Here is an 11945-nt window from a genome sequence, read left to right as displayed (position 1 = left end):
CACCCTCCCTGTGTCCTCAAGTCCATTCTCTACGTCTGCATCTTTATTCCTGTCCTGCCCCTAGGTTCTTCAGAACCATTTTTCTTAGATCCCATATATATGTGTTAGTCTACGGTATTTGTTTTCCTCTTTTTGACTTACTTCACTCTGTATGACAGACTCTAGGTCCATCCACCTCACTAAAAATAACTCAATTTCATTCCTTTTTATGGCTGAGTAATATTCCATTGTATATATGTGCCACATCTTCTTTATCCATTCATCTGTCGATGGACACCTAGGTTGCTTCCATGTCCTGGCTATTGTAAATAGAGCTGCAATGAACCTTGTGATAGATGACTCTTTTTGAATTATGTTAACCTTTATTTCTGGTGTAATTTTTTTGTATTTCTTTCCCACATTCAACCAACTCTCATATCTCCCTATTTGCATGCATTTGAGTCCTTAGTACTTGTATTTCTGATTTAGTCTACTTTTTCATATATCACATGCTTATTTGAGGATATTTTATTTAGTTGGGGTATACTGACTCAGTTTTCTTTTAGCAGCTTCTTTTTTTTTCATTATTTTTTCAAGGTAGGGGGATTTTCAGCAGCGAAAATGAATTGTGTTGCTGTTGGGGAAAGAGGAAGCCCAGTGTGCCTTGTTTCTTTTCTATTACCACCAGATACTTAATTTCCCCTTCTCATTTTCTTCTTTCCTTCTCTGCCTCATTCTTCTCTGGATGCGGTGCTTCATCAAAGCTGTCACATCCAGGGCTTCCCTGGTGGCGCAGTGGTTGAGAGTCCGCCTGCCGGTGCAGGGGACGTGGGTTCGTGCCCCGGTCCGGGAAGATCCCACGTGCCGCGGAGCGGCTGGGCCTGTGAGCCATGGCCGCTGAGCCTGCGCATCCGGAGCCTGTGCTCAGCAACAGGAGAGGCCACAGCAGTGAGAGGCCCGCGTACCGCAAAAAAAAAAAAAAAAAAAAAAAGTCACATCCAGTCCTGCCTCTTCCCTGCAACTCGTGCTGCAAACTTTCTATCAAGTACCCACCTCTTTTCAGAATACTGGCCTTTAATGTTGCACTTTCTCTTTCTAGAGATGATTTTACCTTTGCTTTTTCTAAGTCCTCTTTTCCTTTCTGCTCCTTTTCAGAGGCTCTCTTAAACTTCCCCTTACTTGTTCTCCCTGCTCACAGGCTTGCCAGCAGCAGGAGAGAAGTAAGAACTCTTGGATTTTTCTTCTCGAATCACAGGTGATTTGAAGGTCGCAGTGTTTGCTGTCTCCTAGTAATACTGAAGGCATAAGTCAGCTAAGGTTTCATTTAGTCTTACTGAATTTCTCGTTTCAAATAGGAGAATGTGTGGGATATTAAGAATCAGAGAGCCACCATTGTTCTCCAAACCTGGAACTTCCTTTTCCAATATTTCAAATAATTTTGCTGGTTTGTGAAATTCAAAATTCCTGAAACCTATGAATTAAAAGACTGAGCTTTAGGGCTTCCCTGGTGGCGCAGTGGTTGAGAGTCCGCCTGCCGATGCAGGGGACACGGGCTCATGCCCCGGTCCGGGAAGATCCCACATGCCGCGGAGCGGCTGGGCCTGTGAGCCATGGCCGCTGAGCCTGCGCGTCCGGAGCCTGTGCTCCGCAACTGGAGAGGCCACAGCAGTGAGAGGCCCACGTACTGAAAAGACTGAGCTTTAGAGGTAAATGAAGACCCTGTGTTTTGGGAGGACAGATTCAGGGGAAAGCTGTGGGCTCCCTCAATCCTCCCAGTCCCCTTCTTCCACAGGGAGCACTGGTAGGAAGTAAACTCCATTTCTCTTTTCCCCAGTCTTGGTGCTCTTGCTGTTAACTGTCAGGTTAACCTGGGAGACAATTTTCTATTCTGAGAAGGTTCTAAATTGGCATACTCATGTTGGCTAAAATAGGATACTCCTGGGCTTCAAATTAAGAAATAATATGTCTAGAAAGTCCAAAGACTGTTTCCAGCCATCCAGTGAACTATGCAAATCAACTGTGGTAAATGTAAAAGCATGCATTTTGAGTAAAGCCTAGTGTTATTAATGAGGATAAGCCCACTTGTATTAGTCTAATCTGGCTGTCATGAAATACCATGAACTGCATGGCTTAAACAACAAAATTTCATTTTCTCACAGATTTGGAGGCTGGAAGTCTGAGATTAGCAACAGAAAATAAAATCAGGGAAGAGAATGCTAAGTAAAACTATTGAACTGCAGCTATGTTAAGGAAGACCTAAGATAGATGGTCTCACTTGCTAAAATTAATACTAAAGAAAGGAGGGAGGGACCCCATGAAAAAAACACACAAGAATGTAAAAATGAATTTGCATACCGTGGCTTTCAGCTACAAGATATTAGAGGAAGAAGGAAAATGGCCTGGAAGATGATTCTAAGTAACATTGCCTTATAAATGTGCTGAAATGTTTCACTCAGTATGAAATAATAAAGATATATGTTATTGTTTTGTAAAGATGCTAAATAAGAGAGCAAAGAGTGCTTCAGAAAAGATCTCATCACCTGGGCACGCTGCATGAAAAGCTACAAATTATCAACAGGATATTATTCTAAATGGAATTTGAAAAAGAAGAAATTACATAGATTGAATTCCAAATGAAATTAAGAGTTGGGGAGGGCGTCAATTATAGCTGAATACTGATCTATTTCACCTATTTTCTTGGTTGGCATTTATATTTGACCTCTTTTATAATGTTTATGCATTTCTCTTTTCTATTAAGCTTTTTCCAGAAATTGTTTGAGAGATTTTTATGATTTTGACAGTTTGACATTTACATTCCAAGCAAAAGGGCTAAGCTTTTTCAAGCATGTGTTACTAAGGACTTTGAGAAAATAAACCCAGTCATTTGATACCACTGCCAAGAAATAGCACTCATCCTTCTAAATCAAATCAGCTATTCATAACAGCATATTTAATATCTCATTTCATCTGAAATTATCCTACAGAGTCTGGCTTTGCAAGTATAGTTATAAAGTTATTCTCTGAATACCATTATACTCACTAACATATTTCATTTTTTTTTTAACATCTTTATTGGAGTATAATTGCTTTACAATGGTGTGTTAGTTTCTGCTTTATAACAAAGTGAATCAGCTATGCATATACATATATCCCCATATCTCCTCCCTCTTGCGTCTCCCTCCCACCCTCCCTATCCCACCCCTCTAGGTGGTCACAAAGCACAGAGCTGATCTCCCTGTGCTACGCGGCTGCTTCCCACACGCTATCTATTTTACATTTGGTAGTGTATATATGTTCATGGCATCTCTCACTTCGTCCCAGCTTACCCTTCCCCCTCCCCGTGTCCTCAAGTCCATTCTCTACATCTGCATCTTTATTCCTGTTCTGCCCCTAGGCTCTTCAGAACTTTTTTTTTTGATTCCATATATATGTGTTAGCATATGGTATTTGTTTTTCTCCTTCTGACTTATTTCACTCTGTATGACAGTCTCTAGGTCCATCCACCTCACTAAAAATAACTCAATTTCGTTTCTTTTTATGGCTGAGTAATATTCCATCGTATATATGTGCCACATCTTCTTTATTCATTCATCTGTCGATGGACACTTAAGTTGCTTCCATATCCTGGCTATTGTAAATAGAGTTGCAATGAACATTGTGGTACATGAAACTTTTTGAATTATGGTTTTCTCAGGGTATATGCCCAGTAGTGGGATTGCTGGGTCATATGGTAGTTCTATTTTTAGTTTTTTTAAGGAACCTCCAAACTGTTCTCCATAGTGGCTGTATCAATTTACATTCCCACCAACAGTGCAAAAGTGTTCCCTTTTCTCCACATCCTCTCCAGCATTTCTCATTTGTAGATTTTTTGATGATGACCATTCTGACCGGTGTGAGGTGATACCTCATTGTAGTTTCGATTTGCATTTCTCTAATGATTCGTGACGTTGAGCATCCTTTCATGTGTTTGTTGGCAATCTGTATATCTTCTTTGGAGAAATGTTTATTTAGGTCTTCTGCCCATTTTTGGATTGGGTTGTTTCTTTTTTTGATATTGAGCTGCATTGGCTATAAATTTTGGAGATTAATCCTTTGTCAGTTGCTTCATTTGCAAATATTTTCTTCCATTCTGAGGGTTGTCTTTTCATCTTGTTTATGGTTTCCTTTGCTGTGCAAAAGCTTTTAAGTTTCATTAGGTCCCATTTGTTTATTTTTGTTTTTCCATTTCTCTAGGAGGTGGGTCAAAAGGATCTTGCTGTGATTTATGTCATAGCGTATTCTGCCTATGTTTTCCTCTAAGAGTTTTATAGTGTCTGGTCTTACAGCTAGGTCTTTAATCCGTTTTGAGTTCATTTTTGTGTATGGTGTTAGGGAGTGTTCTAATTTCATTCTTTCACATGTAGCTGTCCAGATTTCCCAGAACCACTTATTGAAGAGGCTGTCTTTTCTCCATTGTATATTCTTGCCTCCTTTATCAAACATAAGGTGACCATATGTGTGTGGGTTTATCTCTGGGCTTTCTATCCCATTCCATTGATCTATATTTCTGTTTTTGTGCCAGTACCATACTGTCTTGATTACTGTAACTTTGTAGTACAGTCTGAGGTCAGGGAGCCTGGTTGCTCCAGCTCCGTTTTTCTTTCTCAACATTGCTTTGGCTATTCGGGGTCTTTTTTGTTTCCAAACAAATTGTGCAATTTTTTTTTTTTTTTTTTTTGCGGTACGCGGGCCTCTCACTGTTGTGGCCTCTCCCGTTGCGGAGCACAGGCTCCGGACGCGCAGGCTCAGCGGCTATGGCCCACGGGCCCAGCCGCTCTGTGGCATGTGGGATCTTCCCGGACCAGGGCACGAACCCTTGTCCCCTGCATCGGCAGGCAGACTCTCAACCACTGCGCTACCAGGGAAGCCCAAATTGTGCAATTTTTTATTCTAGTTCTGTGAAAAATGCCATTGGTAATTTGATAGGGATTGCATTGAATCTGTAGATTGTTTTGGGTAGCATAGTCTTTTTCACAATGTTCATTCTTCCAATCCAAGAACATGGTATATCTCTCCATCTGTTTGTATCCTCCTTAATTTCTTTCATCAGTGTTTTATAGTTTTCTGCATACAGGTCTTTTGTCTCCTTAGGTATGTTTATTCCTAGATATTTTATTTTTGTTGTTGCAATGGTAAATGGGAGTGTTTCCTTAATTTCTCTTTCAGATTTTTCATCATTAGTGTATAGGAACACAAGAGATTTTTGTGCATTAATTTTGTATCCTGTAACCAAATTCATTGATTAGCTCTAGTAGTTTTCTTGTGGCATCTTTAGGATTCTCTATGTATAGTGTCATGTCATCTGCAAACAGTGACAGTTTTAACTTCTTCTTTTCTGATTTGGATTCCTTTTATTTCTTTTTCTTCTTGTATTGATGTAGCTGAAACTTCCAAAACTATGTTGAATAGTAGTGGTGAGAGTGGGCAACCTTGTCTTGTTCCTGACCTTAGTGGAAATGGTTTCAGTTTTTCACCATTGAGAACCACGTCAGCTGTGGGTGTGTCATATATGGCCTTTATTATGTTGAGGTAAGTTCCCTCTATGCCTACTTTCTGGAGGATTTTTATCATAAATGGGTGTTGAATTTTGTTGAAAGGTTTTTCTGCATCTACTGAGATGATCATATGGTTTTATCCTTCAGTTTGTTAATATGGTGTATCACATTGATTGATTTGTGTATATTGAAGAATTCTTGCGTTCCTGGGATAAATCCCACTTGAATATGGTGTATGATCCTTTCAATGTGCTGTTGGATACTGTGTGCTAGTATTTTGTTGAGGATTTTTGCATCTATGTTCATCAATGATATTGGCCTGTAGTTTTCTTTCTTTGTGACATCTTTGTCTGGTTTTGGTATCAGGGTGATGGTGGCCTCATAGAATGACTTTGGGAGTGTTCCTCCCTCTGCTATATTTTGGAAGAGTTTGAGAAGGATAGGTGTTAGCTCTTCTCTAAATGTTTTATAGAATTCGCCTGTGAAGCCATCTGGTCCTGGGCTTTTGTTTTTTGGAAGATGTTTAATCACAGTTTCAATTTCAGTGCTTGTGATTAGTCTGTTTACATTTTCTATTTCTTCCTGGTTCAGTCTTGCAAGGCTGTGCTTTTCTAAGAATTTGTCCATTTCTTCCAGGTTGTCCATTTTATTGGCATATACTTGCTTGTAGTAATCTCTCATGATCCTTTGTATTTCTGCAGTGTCAGTTGTTACTTCTCCTTTTTCATTTCTAATTCTATTGATCTGAGTCTTCTCCCTCTTTTTCTTGATGAGTTTGGCCAGTGGTTTATCAATTTTGTTTATCTTCTCAAAGAACCACCTTTTAGTTTTACTGATCTTTCCTATCATTTCTTTTTCATTTATTTCTGATCTGATACTTATGATTTCTTTCCTTCTGCTAACTTTGGGGATTTTTTGTTCTTCTTTCTCTAATTGCTTTAAGTGTCAATTTAGGTTGTTTATTTGAGATGTTTCTTGTTTCTTGAGGTAGGATTTTATTGCTATAAACTTCCCTCTTAGAACTGCTTTTGCTGCATCCCATAGGTTTTGGGTCATCGTGTTTTCATTGTCATTTGTTTCTAGGTACTTTTTTATTTCCTCTTTGATTTCTTCAGTGATCTCTTGGTTATTAAGTAGTGTATTGTTTAGCCTCCATGTGTTTGTATTTTTTACAGATTTTTTCCTGTAATTAGTATCTAGTCTCATAGTGTTGTGGTCAGAAAAGATACTTTATACAATTTCAATTTTCTTAAGTTTACCAAGGCTTTATTTGTGACCCAAGATACCATCTATCCTGGAGAACGTTCCATGTGCACTTGAGAAGAAAGTGTATTCTGTTGTTTTTGGATGGAATGTCCTATAAATATCAATTAAGTCTCTTGTTTAATGTATCATTTAGAGCTTGTGTTTCCTTATTTATTTTCATTTTGGATGATCTGTCCATTGGTGAAAGTGGGGTGTTAAAGTCCGCTACTATTATTATGTCACTGTCAATTTTCCCTTATGGCTGTTAGCATTTGCCTTATGTATTGAGGTGCTCCTATGTTGGGTGCATAAATATTTACAATTGTTATATCTTCTTCTTGGATTGATCCCTTGATCATTATGTAGTGTCCTTCTTTGTCTCTTGTAATAGTCTTTATTTTAAAGTCTATTTTATCTGATATGAGAACTGCTACTCCAGCTTTCTTTTGATTTCCATTTGCATAGAATATCTTTTTCCATCCCCTGACTGTCAGTCTGTATGTGTCCCTAGGTCTGAAGTGGGTCTCTTGTAGACAGCATATATACAGGTCTTGTTTTTGTATCCGTTCAGCCAGTCTATGTCTTTTGGTTGGAGCATTTAATCCATTTACATTTAAGGTAGTTATAGATATGTATGTTCCTATTACCATTTTCTTAATTGTTTTGGGTTTGTTTTTGTAGGTCTTTTCCTTCTGTTGTGTTTCCTGCCTAGAGAAGTTCCTTTGGCATTTGTTGTAAAGCTGGTTTGGTGGTGCTGAATTCTCTTAGCTTTTGCTTGTCTGTAAAGGTTTTAATTTCTCCATCAAATCTGAGTGAGATCCTTGCTGGGTAGAATAATCTTGGTTGTAGGTTTTTCCCTTTCATCACTTTAAATATGTCCCTTCTGGCTTGCAGAGTTTCTGCTGAAAGATCAGCTGTTAACCTTATGGGGATTCCCTTGTATGTTAATTGTTGCTTTTCCCTTGCTGCTTTTAATATTTTTTCTTTGTAATTAATTTTTGATAATTTAATTAATATGTGTTTTGGCATGTTTCTCCTTGGATTTATCCTGTATGGGACTTTCTGTGCTTCCTGGACTTGATTGACTATTTCCTTTCCCATATTGGGGAAGTTTTCAACTATAATCTCTTCAAATGTTTTCTCAATCACTTTCTTTTTCTCTTCTTCTTCTGGGACCCCTATAATTCAAATGTTGGTGCATTTAATGTTGTCCCAGAGGTCTCTAAGACTGTCTTCAATTCTTTTCATTCTTTTTCCTTTATTCTGCTCTGTGGTAATTATTTCCACTATTTTATCTTCCAGATCACTTATCGGTTCTTCTGCTATGGATTTCTTCTAGAGAATTTTTAATTTCATTTATTGTGTTGTTCATCTTTGTTTGTTTGCTCTTTAGTTCTTCTATGTCCTTGTTGAATGTTTCTGGTATTTTCTCCATTCTCTTTCCAAGATTTTGGATCATGTTTACCATCATTACTCTGAATTCTTTTTCAGGTAGACTGCCTGTTTCATCTTCATTTGTTTGGTCTGGTGGGTTTTTACCTTGCTCCTTCTCTGCTGCGTATTTATCTGTCTTCTCATTTTCCTTAACTTACTGTGTTTGGGGTCTCCTTTTCGCAGGCTGCAGGTTCGCAGTTCCCATTGTTTTTGGTGTCTGCCCCCAGTGGCTAAGGTTGGTTCAGTGGGTTGTATAGGGTTGCTGGTGGAGGGGACTGGTGCCTGTGTTCTGCTGGATGAGGCTGGATCTTGTCTTTCTGGTGGGCCGGTCCACGTCTGGTGGTTTGTTTTGGGGTGTCAGTGATCTTATGATTTTAGGCAGCCTCTCTGCTAATGGGGGGTGTTGTGTTCCTGTCTTGCTAGTTGTTTGGCATAGGGTGTCCAGCACTGTAACTTGCTAGTCATTGAGTGGAGCTGGGTCTTAGTGTTCAGATGGAGATTTCTGGGAGAGGTTTAGCCGTTTGATATTACGTGGAGCCGGGAGGTCTCTGATGGACCAATGTCCTAAACTTGGCTCTCCCACCTCAGAGGCTCAGGCCTGACACCTGGCTGGAGCACCAAGATCCTGTCAGCGACACGGCCTCAGAAGAAAAGGGAGAAAAAAAAAAAGAATGAAAGAAAAGAAAGGAACAGAAAGAAAATAAATAAAGTTATTAAAATAAAAAATTTAAAAAATATTATTAAAAATTAAAAAGTAATTTAAAAAAAGAAAGAAGAGAGCAACCAAACCAGAAAGGAAATCCACCAATGATAAGAAGCGCTAAAATCTATACTAAAAGACAAACAAACAAACAAAAAATAAAATGGACAGACAGAACCCTAAGAAAAATGGTAAAAACAAAACTATACAGACAAAAGCACACAAAGAAGAATACACATACACACTCTCTGAACCTGTTCCCTATCTGCAAAGCAGAGTCAGGGTTAGCAGTCTGTTTTGCTGGGAGGATAAGTGCATGTAAAATGCCAAGCAGGACCCAGTGGGACTCCTGGACACAAAAAGCACTAACATATTTCCTATGTTTCCCTTTTTTTTCTGATAGTAACCCTACATGAGTTACTTGGTTTCCTCCAGACTCCTCTCTTGAAGGAATGCCCCAGCCATGGTCATTGCTGAAGGAAAGGGATCTTGGCTATTTTTATGTGACCCTCCCTATCAACACTGATTGGAACAGGGGTGGAAAGCTTATCCAATGGCAAAAATTACTGGGGTTGGCCTTTGAGATAGCCAGTCTGAAGTACAGCTGTGCTCCACCATGATAAGCCGGGCCACTTCAGACCCTTGCTCTAAATTCTAAACTAGGTAATTCTGAAAATTGCTTGGCAGTGGGAGAGGAAACTAAAATAATACAATGAAGCCATGAAGCAGAAGACATATGGGCCAACATTAGGAGGAAACAGAGACCACCAGTAAGGATGAGGTGGAGAAAATTGATCAGAGGATAAGTTGTCAGTTTGTAGTGAAAAAGTAGGGTGTAGAAACACAGAAACAAACAGCAGAAGAGTTGCTCGAGTTACATTTAGGTGAAAATTCAATTGACTGCTATTGAGATAAGATAATCCAATTCCCAGACTTGGTTTTGTTCCAGAATAACCTTCCAGTACTGCATCAGACTTGGCACTACTGTGAAGGCATACCTCGGAGGTGTTGAGGGTTCAGTTCCAGATCGCCACAATAAAGCAAGTCATAAAAATTTTTTTGTTTCCCAGTGCATATACAAGTTATGTCTACACCATACTGTAGTCCAGTAAGTGTGTGATAGCATTATGTCTAAAAAAAAAAAGTACATGCCTTAATTAAAAAATACTTTATTGCTAAAAAATGCTAACTGTCATCTGAGCCTTTAGCGAGTTGTAATCTTTTTGCAACAGTAATGTCAAAATCACTGATCACAGGTGACCATAACAAATATAATAATAATGAAAAAGTTTGAAATATTACAAAAATTACACAAAGACACAAAGTGAGCAAATGCTATTGGAAAAATTGCTCAACACAGGGTTGCCACTTTGGCTTTTACAGCTGGGAATCACCCAGCACCCCTCCTCCCACCCAGGTGCCCAAGACCGTGTCCATTCTCCAGCACAGCCTGCCTCTCATAGTACTGGTTATTCATTTCTCCAAAGTCATTTGCAACAGGGAAGTACAGGTGCTTGAATTGTGGCAGTCCTTAGTCAGACTCTCATTTTTCTTAGGTCCAGTATACATAAACTCCTTATAAGTCCTGGAGTTACTATGGCAAGGACGATTCACTTGAAATCCTACTGAAACGGCCGTTAATTTTTTTCTAGCCATCTTGCAAGCAGTTTGGGTTTCCTACACAGCATCCCTTCCCTGTCTCTTCCTTGGTAACAAAACCCTGTTTTCATACAGAAGAACATTGTACCCAACACCAGGCAAGATAGCCTGCATTTCCCAGACTGCCTCATAGGCAGAAATGACCACATGACAAATGACACGATTCTGGCCAATGAAACCATAAGTGGAAGACTGTTTGGGGCTCTGGAAAGGCCTTTGTTTTTACATGATAAAATAGGAAACGCGTTCCCTCTTCCCTTCATCCTCAGGAAGTTCATACTGGAGTCACTTAACCAACATCAGCAACTGCCTTTTTCTAGATTTCTAGCTATATTAAAACAAAAAACAAAACAATTCCTGTTGCTACTTGCAAGCTAGTACATTCCTAATAGATACAAACAATTAGGAAGATGATAACATTTGTCTTGTTAGAAAATACTGGAGAATACACAAGGTTAAAAGCAATAAGCACAGTTTTAGACTTGCTGGACCTAGGTTTCTGGGAACCAGCTAACTGTGGTGTCCACAAACCTTCATTTTGTAAAACATGCTGTATTTGTGAAGCACAATAAAACAAGGTACGCCTGTAATTCATTACTTCTCCAGGAGTGCCCAGCGTATCCCTCTCTTCCTCTTTTTAATCACACTGTATAACAAACCCCCATTACTTGACTATGTAAGTGAGTTTGGTTTTTATGACCCACATAGCCTGACCTACATTGCCTAATGGTAGTGTTTGGGTAGCTCTCTTTGTGGAGTATTGATATTTAGGTACTCGTATTTATTTTCCTAACGAGGTATTCTCATAGTGTCTTCAGTACTATGAGATGCAGGCTGTGCTGGAGAATAGACACGGTCTTGGGCACCTGGGTGGGAGGAGGGGTACTGGGTGGCTCCCAGCTGTAAAAGCCAAAGTGACCCCAAAGCCACTGGCTTCCCTAAGTGAGGATGTCCTCACACACTCAGCTGGGTGACAGTGGGTGCTTCCCCTGCTGAAGCTCAAATCCTGAAGTTTGTACTTTTATCTTGAAAAAATTTTAAAGCTACAGAGCTGTAAGAAGAGTACAATAATATCCATCGATGTGTGTAAGTGTGTATTTAGAGTTGTTATATATGATCATTATTGTTGAGCCAGTTGCAAACATTACAGGCATCATGACCCTTATCCTAACTACATCGCCATTTATCTCTAAGAACAAATACATTCTCTTACATAACCACGGGCCAATTATCAAATTTGGAAAATTTCATATTGATTCAATACTATTTTCTAATATACAGTCCATATTTAAATGTTGCCTTTCCTCCCAATGCTGTTCCCTCCCTTCACTCAACCCCAATTCAAGGAGCCAGTCTGGGATTATGAGTTGCATGTAGTTACCTTGTGTTTTCAG

The sequence above is a fragment of the Pseudorca crassidens genome, chromosome 5 (genome assembly GCF_039906515.1).
Source record: "Pseudorca crassidens isolate mPseCra1 chromosome 5, mPseCra1.hap1, whole genome shotgun sequence".
NCBI classification, from domain to species: Eukaryota; Metazoa; Chordata; class Mammalia; order Artiodactyla; family Delphinidae; genus Pseudorca; species Pseudorca crassidens.
The sequence above is the reverse complement of the archived record's forward strand: the minus strand, read 5'-3'. Positions refer to the sequence as shown.